The sequence below is a fragment of the Mustela erminea genome, chromosome 8, assembly GCF_009829155.1.
Source record: "Mustela erminea isolate mMusErm1 chromosome 8, mMusErm1.Pri, whole genome shotgun sequence".
Classification (NCBI taxonomy): Eukaryota; Metazoa; Chordata; class Mammalia; order Carnivora; family Mustelidae; genus Mustela; species Mustela erminea.
In genome coordinates, this window is record NC_045621.1 from 85724403 (window position 1) to 85750464 (window position 26062).

General features: G+C 39.7%; 1 long non-coding RNA gene and 1 pseudogene across 1 annotated transcript; both read right to left on the reverse strand.

Annotated features, from left to right (window-relative positions):
- Window positions 1–823: 823 nt before the first annotated feature.
- On the reverse strand, window positions 824–4808 carry LOC116597897. The gene is made up of 2 exons (XR_004288841.1): window positions 2997–4808; window positions 824–2801 (listed from the first exon to the last, which is right to left on the reverse strand). It is a non-coding gene; the product is annotated as an uncharacterized LOC116597897 (long non-coding RNA).
- Window positions 4809–5432: 624 nt separating this feature from the next.
- Window positions 5433–26062, reverse strand: part of LOC116597895 — a 69207-nt pseudogene continuing 48577 nt past the window's right edge.

Consider the following 26062-nt stretch of genomic DNA (forward strand, 5'->3'; position numbering starts at 1 on the left):
TTCTTCTTTTCTTTCTGTGGCAGTAAGATGAGAATATAAAAGAGACATATACCACGCACCACATATTTGTAAAGCAAAAACAATATTTAGAGTATTTGGCTTTGTTTTAACCAATGTGCTGAATTTTCCTAAACGCATGTCCTCCTTTATGATTTGCCAAACGACACATGAATTTCTTTAACATGAGTTTTTATGAGATAAGGACCCAATCTCCATAAAGCCATTAGCACCATAATTCTCTCACCCAGGAAGCCACTGGATTGATGTTCCGATCACTGACTTTCAATGTGTTGGGCACCTTCTTTATATCCAACAATTCATGTGCACTTTCAAGTCTCAGTTTACACATATGATCAGAAACATTGTCCTAAGGCCAGTGCACACCATGCTGCCTCCACATCCGCATGACAAATCCGACGGCCTAAAAGGCCATTGTCAGCCTAACTTCATCTTGCTTATTAACCATTTCCTTTATCCTGGACAAAAAGACTTCTTGTACATGACTGTGTATTCTTCCTCTACTATTAGAAATTGTTGGGAGAGACCATAGCTATTGGGAGGAAATAAGCAATTCATTCTCACTCTAAGCACATCCAAGTTGTTGCCGTCTTTTCCAATTAATGCCTTCTGGAAGTCAAGTCTATACTGAGCTTAAAAAACAGACAGACAGACAAAAGCCAGAAAGCAGCAGTTAAGACACTCAGATCAATAAGGCTTCCTAAATTCACCACCCTTCAGACCAGAGTTAAGAAATTCCACTCAAAGGACATTCGAGTCATTAAATCCAAAACCTGTTCAAAATAAAAGGACAAAAACAAAATCAAAAACACAAAAACTCCATGGCTTTATTTAAGAAGTGCTATTTAAGCTATAAAGGATTTCCTGTTGGTCTTGTTTTCAATCATTTTATAGTGTTCTTTTGTTCTTGCATTACTCTATATCCAAATAATCACATATGTAAATGACTCAGTACAACAGTGGATGCCACTGACAATATAAACATTATCATTTATCCAGAAGCATTATATGCTCATGCAAAAATGGCATTAAAAGCTTGTGGTCAGATCAAAAACCACAACTATAATTGTTTATTTATATAGCTCACCATTATTCTGTAGCGTAAGTTTACATTTTCAAAAATCTCTAAACATCGCTGAGTTGGCCTTGGAAGAGTGAAAAATGCAACGCTCGCCTAAATGATTAAAGACAAACAACTTAGTTCCAAGCATGCAGCACGATGCTTTAATATGGAAATTATTTACTTTGCCCTGGCTTATAGTTTTCATTTTGATGCTGCCCTTGAAGCTCCATGATAACAGGGCCATTCAGTGGAATTTCTGCATTTTTCTCTGTAGTTCAGGGCAGCTGGTTTCTTTCCTCTCGAAGCAGAAAGCTAAAGTATATTTATCACTCTAACAGTGACTCAAAACAAACAGGAAGTCTTCATCAGCCGGCTCCTGGGCATAGCTGATATTAGGTACTGGCAGAAAGGAAACAGAGACCTCATTCTGTGGAAGTCCGACAGAATGTTCATGCAGATGCGGCGATAACAAAGTTAGGGATGCTCCAAATGACCACCGTGTTCTCCCAAGATTAAGTGCCCTCGCAACGCTCGCCAGTTTTCAGAGTCTGCGAAAATTCCTCAGGAGTTTTCCTTTCCATTTCAGTTTGAAAGAGTAGTTTGAACTGGATACCACGAGCCTTGTGAACCTATGCGCCAAAGAAAACCTGGGAGGGAGCTATTCTGGGAGATTTGGCTTTGATCTGGTTGCTAGGAAAAAGCCCTGCTTTTGTCTGCAAGTATTCTGAATGGCTCCTTCAGTCAGAATGAGGCCTGCAGGTCACTGTCTGAATTAAGTGAAGAGGATTTTTTTTTAATGCTAAAAATGAAGTTGTCGCTGTGTGCCATAATAAAGCTGGAGAGAGAGGACGGTGCCGCTGAGCGACGGCAACAACTTAAACTCCAAGGTAGACTGTGAAAATCACCGAAGCGCGCTTGCAGATCAAATGCATGCAAATATTCCTCAGTGGCACATATGTTCCTAGAGACGTTTGCCCTCACCTCCTTTTTCAAAGAAAACCTGTGTCGGATTCAAAGCCCACTTTGTTTTGATTAATAGAAATTTTTGCTATCAAACAATGTTTTCACCTTCTAAACAACTAGAAAGGTCAAACATTCACACCTAACTTTTTGCAGCTAAACCAAACTCGAAAGGTGGGGCGGGGGGGACTGCAAACTACTGATACTGAATCAAAAATGATTAGGCAATACACTTTGGGAGGTCCTTTAAGAAAATTTTTTCTTTATTTGTTGACTAATCTCCTTGTTTATGATAATGCTCATACCTTTGTAGAAGGACTTTACAGCCATTATCTAATCTTCTCAGATCCTGGTGAGGTAGAAAGCGAGCAAATCTTATCTCCATTCTCCAGATGAGGACACAGAGACACAGGGAGGTTGAGTAACAAGCTCACATTTTAAGTGGTACATTCTCTCCAGTTGGAAAAATGACAGTAGGGCTCCGGCTTTGCTTTTCCGGGAATGGGGCTGGCTTTTCACCCAATCACTCACATGTTCACCAGCCCCCTTTCAGGCCAGCATTTCTACCGTGACCAGACTGAATCGCCACACAACCTGTTGGAAAAGTACGCAGCCTCCTGGCCCAAGTGAGGCTCACACCCTTGACCTTCGTTTCTTCGGCATCTGGTGCCAATGAACTGAACCGCACACTGAAAGCCACAGTAGCTCAAAGCAGAATGGGACCAATCCAAAAAGCTCCATCACTCCCTTCTACATAATTCTGGAAGAGGAAAGAAGGCATTATAGTTCATGAACTTACCTAGCATCGCTGTCTCTCAAGTTTGAAGCATATTTTACATTCCAAGCAAACCGTAACATATGCAATATAAAGGCAAAACTAAGAGAGCTGAGAGGTAAACTACATGAATAAGAATTTAACCACAGTAAGAAAAAAATGAACGAAGGGAAAGCGTACCAAGGCCGGCACCTTCAGGACCACAGCATCTTCATGGGCATGCGGAGTCTCCTCCCTTTTCTTAGTGGTATAGGTCAAGCCGGTAGACATAGAGAAAGGTAAAAATGAGAGCGATCCTTCTCCAAATAATATCAGTCACCCCTCTCCTGCACTCTCACTCTTTTTAGGTTTATTGAGATATGATGGATATTCCTCTTTTAAAGGAAGTAACGACCCTGATTGCACAGGAGACGTTCTAGGGAAAATATATGCAGAACAACTGTAATGTTAACCAGACACAAACCCACCACCAGGTGAGGGGAAATTATCTCCTGAAAACAGGCTGAGGAAGTCTCTATTCTATCCGAGCACCTTCTAGAGGCTTCAGACCCGGGAAGGCAGCCTGGCCTATCTTCTGGAATACAAAATTCCCTGCAGAACACCAGGCAGAAAAAGTTCAGGAAGCTCAAAACAGACGCCACTGCCAAAAAAACAGAAGTGTTCTCAGGGCAGCATATTCTCTCCCAGAATGTTTCCTAAGTTACTCAAATTTCTTCTCAAACTGCAGATACAGTTGTGTAGCGGTGAACACTATGAAAATGTCCTTAATCTAGCTCAGAAAGCTACACAGCTGAGCTCGGTTTTGGTATCAAGTACACAGATCCTGAACTCTGCCAATCCAGAGCTACCAAGTGCTCTATGCCCAGCTCCGAATGTGGAGAAGGACTGAAATGTCTTTCCAGATCCATGAAGTGGCAACAGGCTAGCAGTACCCATTAGCCAGACCACACACTGGTTCTTCGAGCTTTGCAGAAGACCAACACCCCCAAGACCCCCAGCCGAGTGGGACCCAAACCCTGGGGCTTGCACTGCCCTTACTTCTTCACTGCTGCCTTGTGCAAACATTCCAGCAACCCAGGAGAACTTGACATTCATTTCTCACAGTGTCACCATGGCTAGAGCTAAGCAAAAGCCAAAAATGAATTAGGTAAATATAGGAGTTTCGGGCGCAAATTCAGCAGGTGAATTTATTTGCAAATTACGCTTTTGAAGCTTCTCATTTAAGATTCTCTTTAGAGACATGGTAGGTAGGGAATTTTATCATTCTTAAAGTAAAGCAAAGCAGTATTTGATTTCAATATTTGGTGCATAGCCAATCATACAAAAAATACTTAATAAAAGAATCCTTTTTGAAGTTATTATGCATTTATTACAGGATTATCGATTTCAGTAATGAGAATTTTATTGTTAGTATTGGGTTGACATGAGACAATTTTTTTCCTGGAGATTTCTCTATCATTTAATTGAGTCACCTTATTCCTTCTGCCCCAATACACAACTGTTCCTGTTATTCTTTGAATTAATTTGGATAAAAGCCTTCTACAAAAGCCATCTTTCTGGATCCACAACCTCCTCTCTGAGCATTTGTTAACACATTACATTATACTAAAGTGAATCCACCCACAAGAAATTAGACAATCTATCCTGGTTTTAATATTTTTTGAAGGCTTACAAAGTGCTAATCACTAAAGCAGTGATTCCCAGCCCTAGTTTTGTGATAGCCTGGGGTATCTCCAATTGCCTCATAGATCTTAAAAAAACAAAATTCAAAAAAAACTTTCAAAAGAAAATTAATTATAATTTTTATTTCATTTGAAATATAAATATCTGCCATTGCAGATAGGAAGTGTGTGTCATGGTAGGACTTGGTGGTCTGGAGTCTTGTTAAAAAAGGAAAGAAAAAAACAAGCAACAATAACCCATTGAAACTCCTCAAAGCTCAAAATCATTATGCTTCCTCCCCACCAAAAGAAATACTATTCTTATTCCTAGGAACAGAAATTCCAACACACACCTTCTTACAGGCACAAAAAGGAGCTGGGACAAAAACCCATTCCAGGACATTTCCTCAAAAAGAATACAAATAAGGTGTGTCACACATTTTCATGAATAAAATAAACATGATAATATCTAATAATACCATTGCGCTATTATACGTGCCTAAATTACAGTTGTACTAAGAAATGAGAAAATCCCTGGAATAGGACCAGGATTGCTTTTTAATTGTCCATTAGAAAAAGCAAAGAATAAAATCGCCTGCTATGATTTCCTTTTGAGATCATTCACCTTATTTTTAAAATACGAAATCAAAAGCATATTGAGACGCATGGTGAGGCTGAGCAATGAAACCGAAGCAAACTGTCTCCTCTCCTCAGCTCAGACTCAGCAGCTACAGCAAGCCCACAGTGCCAGCTTGAGACTGGCAAGGCAACTAGCATTGCACAAAACAAAATCTTAATTTTTCAGTTCCAAGCTGATTCCACTGAGACCATCTCTCTCGTCTCACCTTTTCTTTCTTTCTTTTCTTTTCTTTTCTTTTTTTTTTTTTTTAATTTTCCTGAATCAAGATCTTTCTATTTCAGGATGTTCTTCCATTGTGCGAGATGCCCCCTAAGCCAATGGAAAAAGAAAAAAAAAAAAAGAAAGATGACGCTTTTATTTCACACAAAGATTCCTCTCCCGGGGCCATATTCCATGAATGAATAGCTTGTAGGACACACCGCTAATAATAAACTCCACCAACTGTGCCAACACAAGTGTGAGAAATGCACAGGGAGGCAAAGGCTGGCCAAAGGAATTCTCCCATACCTGCAGTGGCTGAGTCCTTCCAAGAAAGCTGTTGAGTCTGCTTGCTTACATACTCGCTTATTTGCCAGGAAGGTATTCCTTTTAAAAAGTAAAAATAAATAGTTCCTACAACCTCCTTCTTGTCTTGAAGTCACTATTTCTACTAGAAAATAAACCTATAAACCCCATCTGTTAAGATACTGGAGAACTCTACTGGACAAAACATACCAACATTTGTTGTAGGAGCAATCCCAAACTGACTAGAAAAGGAACTGGGAACAAGGAGGTCATTTCCCATTCAAATTTAAATGTCACCACGAAATAGTGTTGAAAAATCAAACCCATCAAGAGTGATTGCACATGTCACAGACTCATCTCTTCTGACCTCCCTAACACTTGTATGAGAGTGTTATTGTCACTGAATTGCCTGGATTCCAAAGAGCATTCCAGTTGAGCTCTCACCCACCCTGTGGATTAACTAACACCACTTTCTTCTCCTTTTAAATCTCAGGTTTGTCCGCCTCACTCCCCCACCCCACAACACAAAATGCTTTTCGTCTACCTAACCACCCTCAGTTAGCTGGTATGCAAAGAAGAAAGCGACTTGGTCAATTGTTGAAATGGAACATAATTAGAAAATATAGCCGCATAGTTTAGTCCACAATCTACCTCACTTACTGGATAAAACCTAAGCTTCTCCCCATTACTCAAGCCATCCTCATTCCCATTCTTTTCATTCATTCTTCATCTATTTAACAAGTATTTATTGAGCACCTACTACATTCAAAGCACTTTGCTAGGCACTGAGTTTGTAGCACTGGAGAAGACAAAGCCAGTCCCGTTCTCTGAAGCCAAAATTCTCCTGGAGAGAAACAGACAAAGATGGAGATTGTCTTAAATAACTTTGGGAAGTTATAAGAAATACAAAGAAAATCAAATTGGATGGAGACACACAGACTAATCTGAAAATAGTGACCTTCATAACAAGTGAGGGAAGAAAATAGTCATGGTTATAACATTTCAGGTTGGTTGTCCAGAGAAGGGCTCTCAAAGACTAAGATATTTGAGCTGATATTCTGTTAGAAGAGCCAGTCAAAAAACAACAAGAAAAAGAAAAACAGAAAAAAGAGTAAAATGCCCTAGAGTGAGAACGAGCTTGGTGATTCCAAGGAACAGAAAGGAAGCAAGAAGCCTGAAGCATAATGAAAAGCAAAATAAAGTAAGCCTTGAAATCTGAAGGACTTGGAGCTTGGAATGTGTTCTAAATGCAACAGACAGCCTTTGGAGGATATCAGACAAGCAAGTGACTCCATCTGACTGAGACTTCCAAACCTCGCAAAGGCTAAGGAAGGATCCAAGAAGGGCAGATTCAAGATATATTTGAGAGTAAAAATAAGAAAAGGGATTAAAAAAAATAACTGCCCTTTTTTTTCACTTGAACAGATGAGTAGATGGTAAGTCATAACAGATGGAAATGTTTGGGAGGAATATTAGTCCCTTTCTTCTAGGTGTGAAAGGTAGAGACTCACTTAACCAAATTCGTCCCTCAGTGGTCCTTGGACACATGAAAAATGGACTTTTATCAGCTTTCCTTATGTTCTAGTGTCCTATTTGAATCACATTATTCTAGATTGCTGGCATGTTTTTCTACTCCATTTACATCAGTTTCAAACCCTAGTTTAATATCCAGCTCCTCTAAGATTTTGCTGATTAAAACTCTTCTCCTAATGATAATGCCTTATTAATATCCATTCTTTTCATTTTTATTTTAAATCTTTTACTCTATTTTATACTTAGCTCTACAGAATTGAGACAAGATCCTTTGGCCTTCCTCTCTTTTTCAGACCCTCCAGCCCCTCCAAACCCCCACCCCCCCAGGCCTACTTCCCAATGCAACATATTCCCAACAGCCCACCAAGATCTGTGTTACCCACCATGAGCTTGGCTCCCTCTCCCCCCACCCATTACTGTTCCAGAAAGACTCCCCCTCTCCTTAGCTCCACCTGCCACACAGTCCAGTCAATCTTTTAAGACCTAGATCAAGGGACCTCTTTCCAAGAACCCATTGTTGACCCCTCCCCAATCAGAGGTGATCTCTCTCTCCCATCCCCTAGGAGGCAGTGGAGTATAATGGTTGATGTCTCAGGCTCAGGGGTCAGATTCTCAGTTCACAGGCCCACCTCTGCCTCGGGCTAAGCTGCGAGCCCCTGGGTAACTCATTAATATGTATAGATCTCTGCGGATTCATCTGGAAAGTGTATGTGGGGCAAGGGATGACATAAGAGTACCTGTAACTCAGAGTCCTAAGGATTGAGATAACACACCTGAAATATATCACATAGCCCCTGACACATAGTAAGGACTCTCTGGTACTCCATATTTTTGTTATTTTCATTTCAGCATTCTTTGGCTTTCTGGGAAAAAACAGTCTATACTGTGGTTGCCTTTAACCATCAGATTAAAAGCTCCCAGAGAATATACTGGTGCTTTCTTGATCTTTCTATTTAGTAGATATTTTATGAATATTTATTGATGAATGAAGGTAAACATAAAATAAACAATTTTAGGGGCGCCTGGGTGGATCAGTAGGTTAAAGCCTCCGCCTTCAGCTCAGGTCATGATCCCAGGGTCCTGGGATCGAGCCTCGAACGGGGCTCTCTGCTCAGCAGGGAGCCTGCTTCCTCCTCTCTCTCTGCCTACTTGTGATCTCTGTCTGTCAAATAAATAAATAAAATCTTTTTTTAATAAATAAACAAACAAACAAACAATTTTAAGGATTTTCATTTCTTTTTCCCAAATACATTGATTCTTCTTAAAGCAGAAATGACACCTTTTCATCTATTTTAAAATTCCACATTGCTCATTATGCACAAATACTGTGCAGTATAGTACACAGTCTATATTTTAAATAATTTTTAAATTTTCTGAATTGGTAAACCTTCCTGTTCAATACAAGTAATGCATATATCATGCTAAATTCACCAGGAATTTAGAAACAGAAAACTATCTCTTCATTTAACCTAAACAGAAGGAATTACAATGGGGCATCATTCCAGCTCACAGAAATCTTCAGGCCTCTGAAGACCCAGAGTCAGGCAGGAGGTTCTTGTTAGTGACATGTGCTCTCTCATCTACATCAGTTAATGTTTATTGGACAAAGCATGGATGCTGTGTGTCTTGTACACATTTTCTAAATGTGAAGACACTATGTCTGCTGTCTTACCTGTTAAGAAAGACATCACTCATGGCCATAGTAAATAATAAAAAACACACATATCTCTATAGATTTATGAATAGTATTGTATCTCATCTCACAAGAGAAGAAAACCCTTTAGTGAATAGGTAGATCTTGATGGGCTTTGCAACATGACAAAGTCTAGTAGAGAAACAGAGGTGAAGAATGTGGATTTGAAACTAATCTAAGGATCAGTTGTGGCTTACTTTTTTAAAAAACTAAAGACAGCATGCTACAAGTGGGGTAAAAACGATTAAAAGATAAACTTGGAGTCTCTACCTCTTTCTTCACAAAGCATCACTTACTCTGACAAGGATTTCCTAGAGTTTCTGGTAAACATAATGTCCTGAACTTTGTCCCTCTATTATCCCACATCCCAATAATTACAGATGTAAATCATACAACCCTACCCAAAGAATGTCATTTTCCCCTACGGATGAGCTAGTATCAAAGCTCCATAATAATTATGTCCCAATATACTCCCACCGTAGTTTTTGTCTGTTCATCTGTTTTGTCTTCGTTCACCCTTCTGTCCTTCGTTTCTTCCTTCCCTTTCTCTCCCTTTTCCTTCTGAATTTTCCAGCATTTGTGAATAATTTGGTCAACCCTTCCAGCTGACCGTCTCTGTCTTCAGTCACTCGTCAGCAGCTATATTCTTTTCCACAGATTGAGTTATTTAACTGTGCAAGTTCTTGTCTCTAATACACACTCTTTTTCCCCCGGTTGAGTTATAACACATACTTTTTTCATCAACCTCTAAAAAAAGTAACAAAGACTCCGTTCTTACACACAAACTCAAGAATCCAGGGTAAGTTCTCACGGAGCATCCATTTAACTCTCAATATTTCCATGTCATGATCTACCTATATGGCAGACCCTGAATTCTGATTTAAAAAACAAACAAACAAACAAACAAACAAAAAAAAAAACCTTGTCCAATTCTATCGGTATAATCCCTGTCTCTTGATGAGATAACTATTGTCTGCTCTGTTTCTTAGTTTCTACGTACTTCTTTGTATCTTCAGAGATTCACCTCTAGTAGAGCCTCCTTGGATTACACAGTCCAATTAAATAAAATGTTGGCCTATGTCTTTCTTCCTCATGGATTATTTCTCTGCCTAGCTACTAGTAGTTATATTTCCATTACCATTCCAGTTAACTACATGGCAAAACCATAATCTCAAATACGTTTAAGTATTCAGGTCTATTCTGAAAGTGACAGACCGCTCCTAATTTTGCCTCCCATATTTACTCCTCAAAATAGCTGTAAGAACATATCCACTCTTGCCCCTCCTGTTTGGCTGGTTTTTGGTTTTTGTTTTTTAATCTCCCTCCTCAATAAAACGTATATTAAAATGAAGGATATTTATTTTAATTTGTCAAAATTGACCTTTGACTGCATTTGTTGGCCTTTTGTCTACTGAAACACTGGAACACGGAGAGCAATGAGTAAAAGATACTTCTGGAAGGAAAGACATTATCTGACATAGAATTATTATAATAATAGAGCTCTTTCCCCACCTGCTTCAAAACTAGCTCAGAATTTAGAAACTGAAGTACAATTACTTTAAGGGGAAATTTAAATAGAAAGTAAAAAGTTCATCTACTTTATTTCTTAAGTAGTAAGCTCCCACAAAGGTGAATTTTGTCTATTTACTGCTGAATCTCCATGCCTAGGACAGTGCCTGTCATATAACAGAGGTTACATCAATAAATAAATGTTAAATAAGTGAGCTTCTTTACCCAGAAAAATGTTGAAACTTGTTTACTAGCTGTCAAAAGTAGGTTCCTTCATGCATAAAATAGCATCAACTGTATAATTTGCCCCCACTTCCTCCTTTTGCAGAAAGCCAACAAAGAACTGTAACTTTTTACCTAAGGATCAAAGGTGTCAACCTATTGGCTCACATTACTTTAAAGTCTTGGATAACAGTCTTTGGTTATTTTTAGATAATTTCTTTTGTTTCAAGCTTGAAAAGAAGTATTAACAAAGATCAAAAAATAAATCACTGATTCAGAGCAGGAAAATGCATATTAAGAAGCTCAAAATATAGTATGTAGAGGCTGTGAGCTAACCTTCCCAGAATACAAGTCAGATCCAGCTTTAGATACTAAAGTACTATATTGGTCCCACTCGGGACCCATCAACATAAAAGGAATAAGGAGAGCTTAGAGAGTTGAAAGTCTGAAAAGGAAAGAGAAAAACAATTTAAAAATTATAGAGTGACCAGGCATCCTCAATACCTAAACCCATGAAGCCAAGAGGTAGAAAGATACAACCGAATTGTAACAACAGATAACTCTAGATTGTGAAATTTTGGGTGAGTTTATTCTCGCCTGTAATTTCCAAACATTCTACAGTAAGTATTTAGAACTAGTGCAGTCGGAAATAATAATAACAACAATAAAAATACATATACTTTTAAAATCGAGGGGGAAAAGCCAAGGGTAAAAATCAGATGATAGATGAAGAAAACTTAAAGAATTAAGATTACATGGGCAAAAGGAGAGAACGCATATTGGTGACTTAAAAGCCTTCATTGTTTAAAACAACCACTTACCTAAATCTATTGCAGAACACATAGGATGGGCTTATTTCTTACTAAATAATCATACACACGTGTGTGTGCCTAAACCTACACATACAACATATACACGTGCCCATGCACATTCTTACAGGGAGTGAGGCTCCTAGAGAAAGGGTAAAGGCACACAAACCGTGTGAAAAAGAAAAAGCGCCCCTAATTAGGACATCACTCAAGCAGCAATTCTCACAGACTGATGAGATGTGAAGAAGGGAGAACAGAAACAGAGGGAAAGGAGTGGCCCTTCCCAAGAGGACCCAGAAGGATGTCAGGACAAGGAGACCTATTTCGAATTAATGTTGAAATACAATGCCTCTTGCACCACAATCAAGGTATGCCCATGGAAGTGTCCGACGTGTGAACATGCCCTCTGGAGCAGGAGAATGCTCAAGGATCACTCACCTACCATCTTCCAGGCCGAGGGTTCTGGATAGCCCAAAACGATACCGGATTAAGCCGTCTCTCTCCTAGGGTGATCAGAAATGGAAGGTCTTGTCAAAAAGAAAGAAAGGACTCCAAATTAAGCTCTTTTTTGCTCCCCGAAGCTGACTGGAAGCACTCCTCCTAGCTCCCTATCTTGATCCAAAATTATCTGGAGGAAAACAGACCCTAACCTAGTGTAACCTCCTCGACCCGTCCTGAAGCGGAGGAGTTGTGTCAGTCTTCACAAAACTGCTACTTGTGTCCAGTTTTTCCCTTTCCAGTTGTCATAGGAATAGTAAAGAAGAAATCAACATTACCCACATAATAAAAGGTGGCCTCTCTTGAGGATCATAATTGCAACAAAAAGACATTTATCAAGAAAACGTGTTTACTCAGAGGCATGGCCCTACCAGCAGAAACACCAGCTCGTTGGCAGGTACTATGGTCAATTGGGGAGCGAGCCGGGGGACACATGGGATTTCCCTGGTTCTGGAAATCACATTGTATAGGTAGTTGTCTACCTTTGACCTCAGGACAATTGACCACATATGTCTAGGATTAGAATGTTTCAGGTCAATTCAAACCTTCACACTGGATCTGGACCAAGCAGATACAAACCACAACCAAATCTAAACCTTTCCTTTAGGACGGGAGCCCCTTCTAAGCTCTCCAATTTCCTCAGGCAGTGCTACAGCTGAAAACGCAGCCAAAGAGTATTTAACAACAAATTCGACTGGCTTCCTTCTTCATAGAGGAATAGCGAGGATTTACCCCAGCACCAACAATGTGTCAGTGACTACCCTGAACACTCCTCACCCTCTGTTTCTTTGGGATCCTTTGGGAGGCGGTTCAGTCCTGACTACTCTCTCTAAAGTTCAATTTGAAGAAATTCAAAATTCCTAGGGAGTCCCCCACCAGCAGTAGTCAGAGAGGTAGATCTAGAATAAGTCCAGGAGTAACCCAGCCCCAGTCACTTCAAGACAGATGAAGGCTACATAGTACAATTGGATAAGGAAGACAGGAAAATCGTCTTATTATGGAAGGCCCACATCATGACTTCGCATCAGAGCAAATTCGGATGGAGTTCCAAACCTGAATCGTTCTCTTCAGGGTTACTGACCCATCTTATCTGGCTCTCACGCAGATCACTCACTCATACTCTCTCTCCATCCCTCTCAGCTCTAACCTCTGCTCTCCTGAGACAGAATGGGTGCACGGAATTGGTAAGAGGTGACAGATCAAAGGGCAGCGTCACCCTGCTTGTCCCAGGGTGTTAGCCCTAGGGCTGACCTGCTACTCTCACTTCTACCCACAACCCTTTTGTTTTCTGATATGTACGAAGCTTGACCAGAAACCTTTCCCTCTCCCCAAGCCCTTCTCCCCACCCTGTCTTCCTTTTCCTATCTCATCCCCTCTATTGCCCATGCACTCACACAGACACACCTTCTCGCATGTAGCCCTGTTGCTTCAAAGGGCATCAAGTTCTCAACAGAGAGAAAAGGCAGCCTTCAGACCTCACTGAAGTCATGTACTTACACCCCAAGTCAGAACCTGACCTGGTTCGGGGGCAGTTTCCACTTACTAGTTTCGCAGTCACTCCTCAGTACCACACAGAGATCCGTTTCAAATAACTTTTCTTAAATTGGAGCTCGGACAGCCCACATTTAAGGGCAGGTACTAAAACAAGCCAGAATTTTTTTTTCTGCCTCACTTCTTTCAATACGGCTGGCAAAAGATGACCAAAGTAACCCTTGCGCCTGTTTCTCTTTGTTTTCCACGACTTGGGAACCTGCAACAACTCGGCTACATGTCAAACAATGCAGAACTGTTTTGGTGGTAGCAGCAATGTGCCCATGGGGAGCAGGGCCACACAGGTGCTGGAGAGGCCCCTCTTTAAACATCAGCATTGCCTCCCAGATGTGTCCTTCTTAGCATCTAACACTCCGTGATGCCAGGAAGCAGTCCCTCCACCTGTCTTAGGTAGGGAGCTCTCCACTCCGCGCCCCTTCTGGTCTGTACTGAAGAGATGGGAAGGGAAAAGCCTCAAAGGTGGGGAGTTACAAGTTTTTGTGCAGCAACGAGGCGGCCATATCCTTCTGCTTTCCCCTGAAAAATCAAGCATCACCTTATCGTTTCCTCACCAAGATTAACTCCTGCTTCCTGAAGAGTATTTCTGAGGTAGAAAGCAGAGGTGGTGAAAAAAGGGGGAGCTGAAAAGTCCAATCTGTCAAGCTCCATTTTAGAAGAAAGGAAAACTGAAAAGTGAACGTATTTAACATGAGCCATTTCCTGCACTCAGGAGGGAAGAAAGCACGCTAGTAACTGTGCAGGAGGAGATCCGCACTGGTGTTATCTCTGACCTGCAGCTTAGCCCCAGTGTCTCAGCTGCCAAAAAGCTCCCATTCAACGTTGTGCTGAGTTCATCAATGCTCCACGTGTCAGGATCCTAACAGGAAAAAGCAGGACAGACAGTCTCTCCATTCAACCGCCTGGGGACCCCATGACAACTAAAATCCCTTCGCAGACCGTCCGTATCAACCTTCGGCAGGTCAGAGCACGCAACCCCTTCAGAACCACAGGCTCAGGCCCACACCCTTTCCCCTTGTCAACATTGTCACTTTAAACAGAACATCGAGCCTTATCACGAAACCTGAAGTAAGTATGACAATTAAGATGGATTGCAAAGCCTGCTTGTGCTTCACAATTAACAATCACTTGGCAGCGGGTTCCACGCAACTGTTGGGGGGTATGGCAAGAACTTTATCCCTGCTTAGTGTTGCATTAGCATATTTAGTAGGCTGCAAGACATAATTCCTAAGATAGGAACATATTTTTGTCTTTTTTAAAAATCTGCAACTAAGCTATAATATGTAGAAACTCTGCACCAGGCAATCAACGTGCAAACACCAAGACAGAGCCGGGGAGGAGGATGGCAAGGGAAGGAAATGCGCCCCAGCGCGGATGCTAACCCCGACCCGGGGCTGCTTCCGGTGTCACAGGCTGGCTGGAAAACTGTGGCTCCTTCCCACCGGTGGCAGAATTTAGTGGGAGCTGGTAGTACCCCAGTGCTGTTGACATCAGGTGATCACTCCGTCAGAGCAGACCTACATGCTTTAATCCCACATATGGTGGGGGGGGGGGGGGAGGCAAACAACAACAACAACAAAAAAAAACCAGAAAAAAAACAGACCCTGAGATGACCCTAGTGGTTCCGTAGCAAGCTCTGCATTTTTCAGAAAAAGCACCTCTTCATTCTCAGTCTCTGAGTAATAAACAGTGCTGATAAAAATCACAAAGACACTTCACTCCACAAATGTAAGGCCTCTTCATCAAACTTGCCATTATTTTCCCGTTACTTGCTGGCCCATCTGCCACGCTGATGAAAAGGATCGGCGAACACCCAAACTGGACCAGTTACTGAAAACACAACCGGAGGGACCGCCCCAAACTTCTCCAGCGTGCTTATTACGTATGTTCAGCCCTCAAGTCCAAGCAGGCCCTGGATGGGGGCTGGGGAGGGAAAGAAACAGAGCCAGATCTTTCTGAGATAGCCAGGACTTTGTCTTTCTTGACATCTGGGCTGCAAGAAGGCAGGATATCCTGCCAAATATACTACAGCTGTGAGACCCACCTTGTGATTTAAGACACTGCAGAAGCTGAGGAGCACAGAGGACATAGGTGTGTTTTCTGAGAAAGAGACCTCACCCTTTACCTCCAGCAAGAGAAAACACACGCGTATGCGCGCGTCCGCACTAGAGCGTGCCCGCACACCATCAGTTTAGGTGAGCAGCTCTCCAGTTGCATAAAAGAAAGCATATGAAAGTAACAAATGCAATTTAGCACACAAAGTCTTTCTTTACAAAATCAGGAGAGTAGCAGATTAAAGCACCTGGCAGTCTTGGCAGGCCAAAAGAAAATCTAAGCTGTGACAAAACAAAACAGGTGTACAGGTATAAAACTCTTGCTTTCCAATAATGCCCCTCTCTTCACTGGAATGCTTTGACAGGTGCAGAAGTTCAAGTTACAGTGGGGAAATGGCAAATAAATACACAGCATTAGCGTCTGACGTGCTTGCTGAGCACCGGGGATGTTAATAACTGGCAAGGTACACTAATCTCTGATTGCAACATTTGGTTTACCTTAATCTGGAGGGACAGCTGTATTAAAGAGGGAATTATACTAATCAGTTCAAGGCCCTTGCATATAAAACTTCCCATTAGGCTTAAAGTACACCAGCTTATGCTCATTCTCTAGGAGCCTTACATCTGGTTCTGAATAAGGCTGCCTCTCATTTGCAAGGTACAAACTGAAAACAAGGGGGAGGGGGGCTGACAGTTGCTGGAGGATGGGTGATAGAAGAGTAAGCTACTAATTCTTTGAAATTTTTAACAGCACAAAACTAGCTTCTAGGCATCTTAATACTAAAAGAAAAAAAAAAAAGAAAAAGAAAAAAAAAAGCATGTGTTATCAACCCTAGGCCATTTTTTCCTGTTACCGGAGGTGACCAACATAAAATAAAATTGATGATGTCAGTCAAAAACAGCTAAGCACAAAGCTTGGCTTTGTTATCTTAAGTCAGAAGGTATGATAGGCCATGCCATATGGCTCTAATCCGCCTCTATCTCCCATCACCTAACAGGAAACCTTCATGTAGCATGACCTTATTTGGCTGGTTCCAGGTTAGGGCTGCCCAAAGGGGATTTTTCTGTTTCTGCTATATCCAAAGGTTTATGTTGATTTTTTTCTGAGCCCTGCAAACTATAAATCCGACTGATTACTCTGCACTCTTTTGCTTGACTGAGCCTTTACAATCAGACATCCCCGTTAACAATAAGCTCCTAATGAATCAAACATCTATGGCATTAGTTTCACCTAGCTGCCTCTTTCCCATGCACTGTGCTGCTTTGTCAGACCTGGTTTGATGAGAAAAGCTAGTGACACTTGCTGCACCTATTGATAAACAATTCAGTAATGAGGGGCATAACAAAAATTACCTAAAACAACCTGATTAAAAATGACAGGCAAGGCTTATTCTATTGCTCTATAGCGAAGGTAACTCCAGCTCTGCATAGGGAAAATAATGAGGTAAAAGGAAATTTCCTTTTTTTTACCAAGGACTTCCCTTCCGAATGTGTGTTTATGGAGAGATTAAATTTTTCCAGTGATGTTTGAAATTCTTTTAGGTTATGTGATTATCAATAATGGTAGGGACTCAGAGAGAATTCAGGATGCTTGCCTTTCAACTTTCTGAGATGAACTCCCTTTTTCTGCTTAAACTTTCAGAATAACCAAACTAACTTTCTTTCTTCAATATGAGTTTAGTCATTGAGAAACTCAACAGCATAATGTTAATAATTAGGGGAGTGTAGTGTGGGCAGGAAAAGAGAAATTCTAAGATGTAAAAAAAATAAAATAAAATAAAAAAGTTTTGGGACAAAGTAGAAGAAATTGCATGAATGAAATCCTCCCTTAAAAGGAATAATTTCACCTTACCACGGACATTGAAGCTCCTTTTATCGGGGTCACCCAGCAGACCTTTGCAACTCGAAACAAGCTTATACCCAGAGGAGGCCAGGCTCTTGTGAAAGCTTGATTCAAAGACAGAAATGTGTGGGTTTTGCAATTGTGTGGCAGCATGTTGGGAGGGTTTCCACCAGTGCACAGATGCACTTGAAAATCAAATATGGACACGGGGAATGTTTTTTGGAGATGGAAAATGAGTGCTGATGACATGTTTATACTTCGCAGATGGATCCAGTACAGAACCATTTTTTGTAAAGACACAATATCCACCATTTGCTGAAAAAAAAATTTTTTTTTTGAGCAGCTACAAAATGGTGGCACAAAACGTGAATATTCCCATGATCCATGCCCCACCTGTTCCTCGGTCTTACAACTGTCTTCCATCCTGACTGTAATCAATGACTGTTGTAGTCTTATTTTCTTTTCAAATGTTATCCAAAAGAATATGAAAAAAGAAACACAAAACACAAAGGCATTTGGAAGAGCAAAATGATTTGCAATTAATTTGCTACATATGAAAAATTGGGAAATGACAAATGCTATTAAGTAACAAATGCTGAACCGAATCCTAAAAACTGCATTTTTAATTGGCATATTTTTTCCTTAAATTTGATACCAAATCAATTTTTGAATGTTTTCTATCTAGAGTCTAGAGTGGCTCCTTCATTCCTTCTTTTGGCCCCACCATAGGTCCCTTAGGTATTTGAATCTCTGGAAATTACAAATGCTGAGCATGGTATTAATACTATTTATTGCCTTATTATTGACACATTATAATGATAAGTAGTATCAATTATAATAACATGGAAAGGCACAATATGTATAGGATATGGGCTTATAAGAAGATAATCTACAGCATTAAAGTGCCAAAAAACATTAATAACATGATAAACTCTGCTCAATTGAAGTTATCAGAATAATCAAATCTTAGCTTATTGACACCATCAGTATTATTAAACTTGCCATCCCAGGTGTGAAATATTGACAAAAGTGACCCACTTCAAAAATACAGTGACTATAAAACAAGGAAGAAGCTATGGGTCTGAAACATAAAAGTTAATAGCTGAATAATTTAAAATAACAAAATCCGAACACATTTTCAGACCTGATGAATGAGTATGTTTTCCAAGTATGTTCAAATACATGACATTAAAGTTAATTTTTTTCTGAGTTTTGGTCAGACAAATTAACTTTTCCTGATGTTTTACCCTTCTTGCCATCTGTATTCATAACCTACTGAATTCCACAGCTAACCTTGAGTCAATCATATTTTTATTCTAAGTATTAGTCTGAAGTTAAGAATTAGAAATAGAATATGAATCACAGCAAATGGTCAAGCCAGCGAAGACTAGATAACAAAATCTTGAGAATATACATAAATCGACATGTTCTTTCAACCCTGTAGTTTTCTGGCAGTGTACCAAACACAAATCTGTCGACCTACATCCTGTGATTCTACACCCTGTTATCATCTTGAAACTAACAAAACCCTGTGTACCCTTCTCAAAATGAAGTAAGTACTCATCTTTACTGCTGGATTTTTCACACATGTGAGAAAGCCGAAACACTTATAAATCCTTATTTTTTTTCTATCCTTCATAAAAACAAAAGTTTTAGTCATAAGCTTAAGGGACTCTTAGAGTTCTGCAGAAAATGTTAGTACTCAGCCTAAATTAAACTTAATCAAACTTTGAAACAGTCAAGAAATATGAAAATATATCCTGTATATATGATGTCATGATGTTCTTAATAATCATTCAGCAAATGCATAGGACATAGAACTGGGGGAAAAAATAAGAGATCATTTGTTTCCATTTACTTAAAATATTAGGGAAAGGAGATCTGAGAAGTAATAGAACTATGCAACTTCACCTAACTAGATTGCTGGGAAATTGTATTTCCTGAGGTCTGCTTTATTCTACCAGACCATTTTGTTTGCAAATCTTGCAGTGTTTGATGACAGTGGACTAAGTTATTGGTCACCTATTCGCTAAGTATTATATTATCATATTATTAATACAGAGTTCAGAGAATATCACACTTAGAAAATCACTGTATAATGATATAAAAATTAATAAACTAGGGACGCCTGGGTGGCTCAGTTGGTTAAGCAGCTGCCTTCGGCTCAGGTCATGATCCCAGCGTCCTGGGATGGAGTCCCACATCGGGTTCCTTGCTCGGCAGGGAGCCTGCTTCTCCCTCTGCCCTGCCTGCCACTCTGTCTGCCTGTGCTCGCTCGCTCTCCCTCTCTCTCTCTGACAAATAAATAAAAATCTAAAAAAGAAAAAAAAATTAATAAACTAGATTCTGCCAGTTCCAGTTCCTAAATTGTTGCCTAGCTATAAAGCCAGCACCTCTTTAAGCTAACTAAGCTATTAGTCAGTAAGTTAATTATGTGATAATATATCAGGTCCCTGGTAACAAGCAGAAGTTATGTAAGGATGCTGTTAACCAAAGAATACCTTAAATATAGGGACCAAGGATGTTGATCTGGCCTTGAGACCGGAGAGATCCAGGGACAAAACACTCACTTTGTAATCCTAACCATGCCACAGATGACTCATTTAAGGAAGAACTAGAGAGCTTTCCTATATCAAAGTCAACACTGACTTGCAAGGTAGTAAAATGTCTGAGCTTTTTGGAGCTAGAAGTTCATTACAGTCCACTATTATCTTCTTGGCATCTTCTAAATAGAACAGCCAATATTCCCAAGTAAAGTCATCTTTACTTTACAAAGTTGAAGCAGTTTTCCCAAGTCCTAAGTTTAAAGGTGATAAAGCATGGCGATCCCACAAGCCGATTAAGCTACTTCCCAAAATGCTCACTGGTATCTACATAGTAGCTGGTGGAGGTCCATGGCTCATCACTTCTATCCCTAACTTCTGGTAGTGGTCCCAACTCTGCCACCCATTATAGGTAGTAGATGTGTAAGAAGAAAACATGTTTCTTTTTGCTGTGAAAGGGTATGGGTTCATCAGACGTTTATATTCCAAGAATCAAAAAGTTCTGAAGCAAATAATGCTTGGCATAAGTACAGAGAAGGGAAAGCTTCCATCAGTAAAATTCACAAATGTCTACCCAATGATGATATGAATAGTTCTTAGTTCTTATATACAGCTTTACCATCTATGATATTTATCTAATGCCGTTACATCAGTTGGGTGCTATTAACCTAAGAACAATTTAAATATAGAGATACTGAATGTCAGATATGGCTTTAGGCACTTTGAGACAAGATGCTCTGGACTTTCCTAAGTTTGGTCTAAGAAATATTCTGGATGGAGTGTGCTTCCCACTGTGAACATTACTTACATAAAGGTGTATATGAGTCTAATTTTCCTACCTGGGTCTATTATGTAATATTTGTTTATTCACATTCAGCCACACTGATTTATATATCCTAATCTTTATTTTTTTTTAAGGTTTTATCCATTTATTTGACAGAGATCACAAGTAGGCAGAGAGGCAGACAGAGAGAGAGAGGAGGAAGCAGGCTTCCCGCCAAGCAGAAAGCCTGATGCAGGGCTCTATCCCAGGACCCCGAGATCATGACCTGAACCGAAGGCAGAGGCTTTAACCCACTGAGCCACCCAGGGGCCCCTATATCCTAATCTTTTTTTTTTTTAAAGATTTTATTTACTTATTTGAGAGAGAAAAATAGAGAGAGCACACAAGCAGGAAGGGTCAGAGGAAGAGGGAGAAACAGACTCCCCACTGAGCAGGGAGCCCAACACAGGGCTTGATCCCAGGACCCTGGGATCATGACCTGAGCCAAAGGCAGACAATTAGACAACTGAGCCACCTAGGTGCCCCTCGAATATCCTAATCTTAATTAGCGTTTAGATATAGTCATTGGTACATAACTAAACATATTATTTTCTGTTACTTACATTTTAAATAATCCACTACAATTCAGCCAATCAAAATAATTTAACCTGTAGGCAAGGAGAAGTTTGGTTCTGCTGTACAAAAGCTTCAAAACTATACTTTGGGATCACCTGGCTAGCTCAGTCAGTAGAGCATGCAATTCTTGATCTTGGAGTCATGAGTTCAATCCCCACCTTGGGCCTAGGGCTTACTTAAAAAAAATTTATATGTATTATATAATTATTACATATAATTATATATTTTATATAAAACATTATACATACTTTATTACATAATTTATATAAAATATATACTTGAGTATATATAACTGAGTAGAGTTATATACTCAATATATAATTGAGTAGAATTTTAAACATTTGTACACATGTTGAGGTTCCTTTAGTTTCTATGGAATCTGAAAGTATTCCCCGCATGTTGAATGGCAAAACACTAGACTTCTCTTTTATAGTCTGCAATCTAATATACAAAATCTACTTTTGCTTGTTAGATAGCTTCCATTAGTAACTAGGAAGATTAAGTATGTTATTTTTCATTGGTATAGCTAATGCTGCCAGTAGAGATGGCTCTGAGATGGTGGTAATCTCCACTTTCAGTCTTGAGGGTCTACCAGTTACTATAGTTGCCACAAGAAACTAACGGTGACTAACAAGCACAAACAGAAATTGCATACGAATATCCCTTCTCTTGTTCTAAGCTAACAACCTCATGAAGTTTTTAGAAACTGCCATACAGTTGGATTCCCCACTACATGGCAATTTGAAGAGAATTTGAAATTCTACCAATAGAAATTCAGGAAGATTTGCATGGGTAAACCCCTACCTCTACATCAAGGGATACAATAGGATAAAGATGATAGGTTTATAGAACTGATCCCAAAATGCAGTCAGTTTGTAAGAAGGTCAAAATTTTAATATTTATGAAATATGTTAACTTTGAGAAGATTGGGAGAGTCAGGCTTAGGAAAGCTGCCAAGGAAACATTCCTCCTAACCTAAGTTGTAAAGGAGGACTAGTAACTCTTTCACCCTTTTCTAAATGGAGAACAGTTGTGGCTGTTCTGAGTAGCCTCTCCCTGTCTCCACAAAGGCACATGTTTACTCTATTTGACCATTGAACTCTAGCATGCCCACACCGCTCTAATCATGTGCCTACAGATGAAATCTTTCCACTTTTCTTTGCCTCCAGTAGATTTAAATTAACTGAAGTCACCATATTTCATTGAGGACCATGTTATTACATTGTTCCAGACACTGTCTTAAATTATATGACTGTTAAAATTTTAACCTTTTTCAAATAACACATCTTAAAAGATACTAAAGTCAATTGTTTAGTAAAGCAGATCACTAAAAGTTTGAACTTACTGAAGTCAATTTAAATTATATTCCACAAGACTCCAGTTAATTCATTCAGTGTATATTTATCAAGGCCTACCATGTGTAAGATACCACGAGCCAGAACAGACATAGATTCCTAGAGCTCCAGGTCTCATAATAAAACCAAAACTTCAAATTTTTGCTCAACTGTAAGTTGATAGAGGAAGCATTTTTTGCCTTTGTGTGTGTGTGTGTGTGTGTGTGTATGAAAATTTATCACTACTGTATTTCATGAACAAAACTTATTATCTTGACAGACAGCTGGGTGGCTTCTGACTCTTGATTTTAGCTCAGGTCATGATCTCAGGGTTATGGGATCGAGCCCCATATTAGGGTCCCCACTCCGTGTAGCATATACTTGTCCCTCTCCTCTTTCTCTCTCCCTCTTTCTCTCAAATAAATACAGTCTTTTTTAAAAAATTAAAAAAAAAAAAAAACTATGATCTTGGTCTTTCCTTCTTGCCTTCATATAAAGCCAAAAGAGAGAGGGATTGACCACTTAAACAACGATAAAGCAGACTGCAGTAATGTCACCAACAGCACAAAGATGGTGACCAAATCTAGTAACCAAAATTTTCCTATTTTTTCTTAATGCATAGCCCAAGGTGGCACTTGATCTCACCACCCTGAAATCATGACCTAAGCCAAAAACAAGAGTCAGAGACTTAACTGTCTGTGCCCCCCAGGTGCTCTAAAACAAGAGCTTAAAAAAAAAAAAATTGCCTTCTTTGATATAAACCAATTCTGGTCCCTACTCCCTACCCAATCATCTCTTTAGCTGTTCATACCAGAATTTGTCAAAGAAATGTTAATTTCTAAGAGCTTTATATGGTAGTTTCTATAGAATAGTAGCTTAAAAAATGGGCTTTGGAGTCAGGTCACAAGTCAATGCTTATCCTACCACTCACTAGCTTCATGGTCTTGAAGGAAATCCCTTAGTCCTTCTGAGTCTCAATTTCTTCGTCTATGAAATAGAAATGTTGATTCTTTCTTGGTGATACGTTGAGGACTAAATAAAACATTATTCATGTATCCTTTAGCATGTACCCTCACATGGAGTATGTGTCCAAATAAAAAGTAATGGAGGTTAGGTGATGGGGATGTGCATGCTGTGCTTTTAAAGCAATATGACTCTGTTTTAATAGCAGGGACATCAGCAGAATGGTCTTCCTCTGATAATAAGAAAAGTAAACTTCGATGGAACCAAAGGAAGCAAAGCATCCAGACTCAGAGCTAGGAGAGGACCATGGTGCTGGGAAGAAGATAGCATCGGGGTGTCTTAGTTGGAGTTACCCTAAAACAGAGCCTGAGATGAGGAATTGGATGCATGTTGGTTACCCCTAGAAACAGGCTGAAGAAAATATACAGAATGAAGTAGGCTTGGTGGAAAATCCAAACAATCTACATAAGATCCCTGCATAAGATAGATACCTACATAACCATGCTGAGTGCTTCTCAGATCTACCTATCTAAACGGTAAGTGGTTGAAATGTTTGTCCACAAGCTCCTGCCTCCCATCCGTTGAGGGCTGCCCTTGATGGTGTTAACTATCTCCCACATTTCCATGCCAACCTTGAGGAAGCATTGAGCAGGCTTCTCCAGTTCTGGAAAAGGCTCTGAGACAGAAATTAGGAAGACTCAGACAATACTCTGGAGGCCTGGGCTTGTGAAGAACCATTCCTGAAGCTACTACTGAAACTGGAAGGGGGCCTAGAGGATGAGAAACAGGACCCTAAAACTTTTCTGCACAAATAGTCTTTCTGACAGACCATAAAAAGCTCCAAGACAGGGAAAAATTGTTACAGACTGAATGTTTGTGTTCCCTTGCCAAATTCATATGTTGAAACCTTAATGTTTAATGTGATGATACGTATTAGGAGGTGCAGCCTTTGGGAGATGACAATTAGGTCATGAGGGTAGAGTGCTCCCTAACAGGATTAGTGCCCTTGTCAGGGACTGAAGAGATCAGAGTCCCCTGCTCTCCCCCATATGAGGACAAAAGAAGATGGCCATTTGCAATGTGAAAGAGGGCTCTTGCTATACCCTGGCCATGTCAGGACTCTGATCTCAGACGTCCAGCTTCCAGAACCATCAAAAATAAATTTCTGTTGTTTATCCACATAGTCTATGATACTTTGTGATAGCAGCTCAAACTATTGAGAGACTCGAACACTGGTTTCAAAGATACATCAGATATATACTTTTCTCTAAGTTCTAGCTTAGGTTCTTTCATAGCAAGTAGATTATGATGAACAAAGTTCAGTGCAATAAAATAAAAGTGTAGGGACACAGAATCTTTACTTTCCCAGAAGCTCCAACTGGGATCTGAATTGCAGGGGTTTCCAACTTGGTTACCTATGTAGTCATAATATTGCCACCAAAGAAAGATGTGGCTTCACAAAGATAATATATTCTCAATGCCTCATTCAGTTCTCTATCCCCATAACCAGGAAACACTCCAGTCAGAGCCTGATCAGTATGGGTAAGTCAGACTCCTCTGCCACCACCTCTGAAGTCTCCATTATATTAGTCAGGCAGGAATTACTATATACTTGAAATGACGAGTCACAGCTTATGTAGAGAACGTGATGGGGGAAATTAAACTCAGCATTAATGAGTTAAAAAGCATTTGGCTTCTATTTGAAGGGGGTAAGCTCATTGCCCTATCTAATCTGACAGTGAAAGGTAAGATGATTTATAAGTGACAATTTATAATTTATAAATAATTAGATTGTCCATTCAATGCGTGGTTGCAATTTCTACCCAATCAGAGTGCCACCTAGGGTTCCCTGATAAAAAGTGAACATGTTTATATGAACAAATATTCACTATTGATCAGAAATTCAAATTTAATTAGGAATTCTTTACTTTTATTTGCTATATCTGGCAACTCTATTGCCACCTCCAAGCACATACAAAGAAAGAGCTACTCATTAAAATAAAACTGCAAATGTTCTGGAATGTTGTGCTCAAGGTTCTTGGAGTTTTCAGTAGCAGCAACATTTCAATAAACTGACATGTGAATTAACTTGAACAATTTACATATTGTTTCCTTGGGCACATTTCTAAAAACTTTTCAAAGCATTTCAATAATTTATTTTGTCACAACATGGCAATTTGTAAAGTGAAAAAACACTGTGATAGTAATAGGGAAACTCTTTTCAAATAATACCAAATGAGCCTTCAAAAAACTGCCACTTACTTGTTAAGAGTCAAATATGTGTACTTTAAGATGTTTTCATAGGATTCACCTAAATATTCTTTCATAAATAAAATCTAAATCAACTTAAGTCCCAGAGCGGTTCTACAGAATTCTTTGATGAAGAGAAACATCCCAAAACCACATGCAGAGTCACCTCATTTTATTTGCAGGATTCTTGTTCCAGCTCACCTTCCAAAACAATTTCAGTCAAGTAGAAATGTTCTGACAATC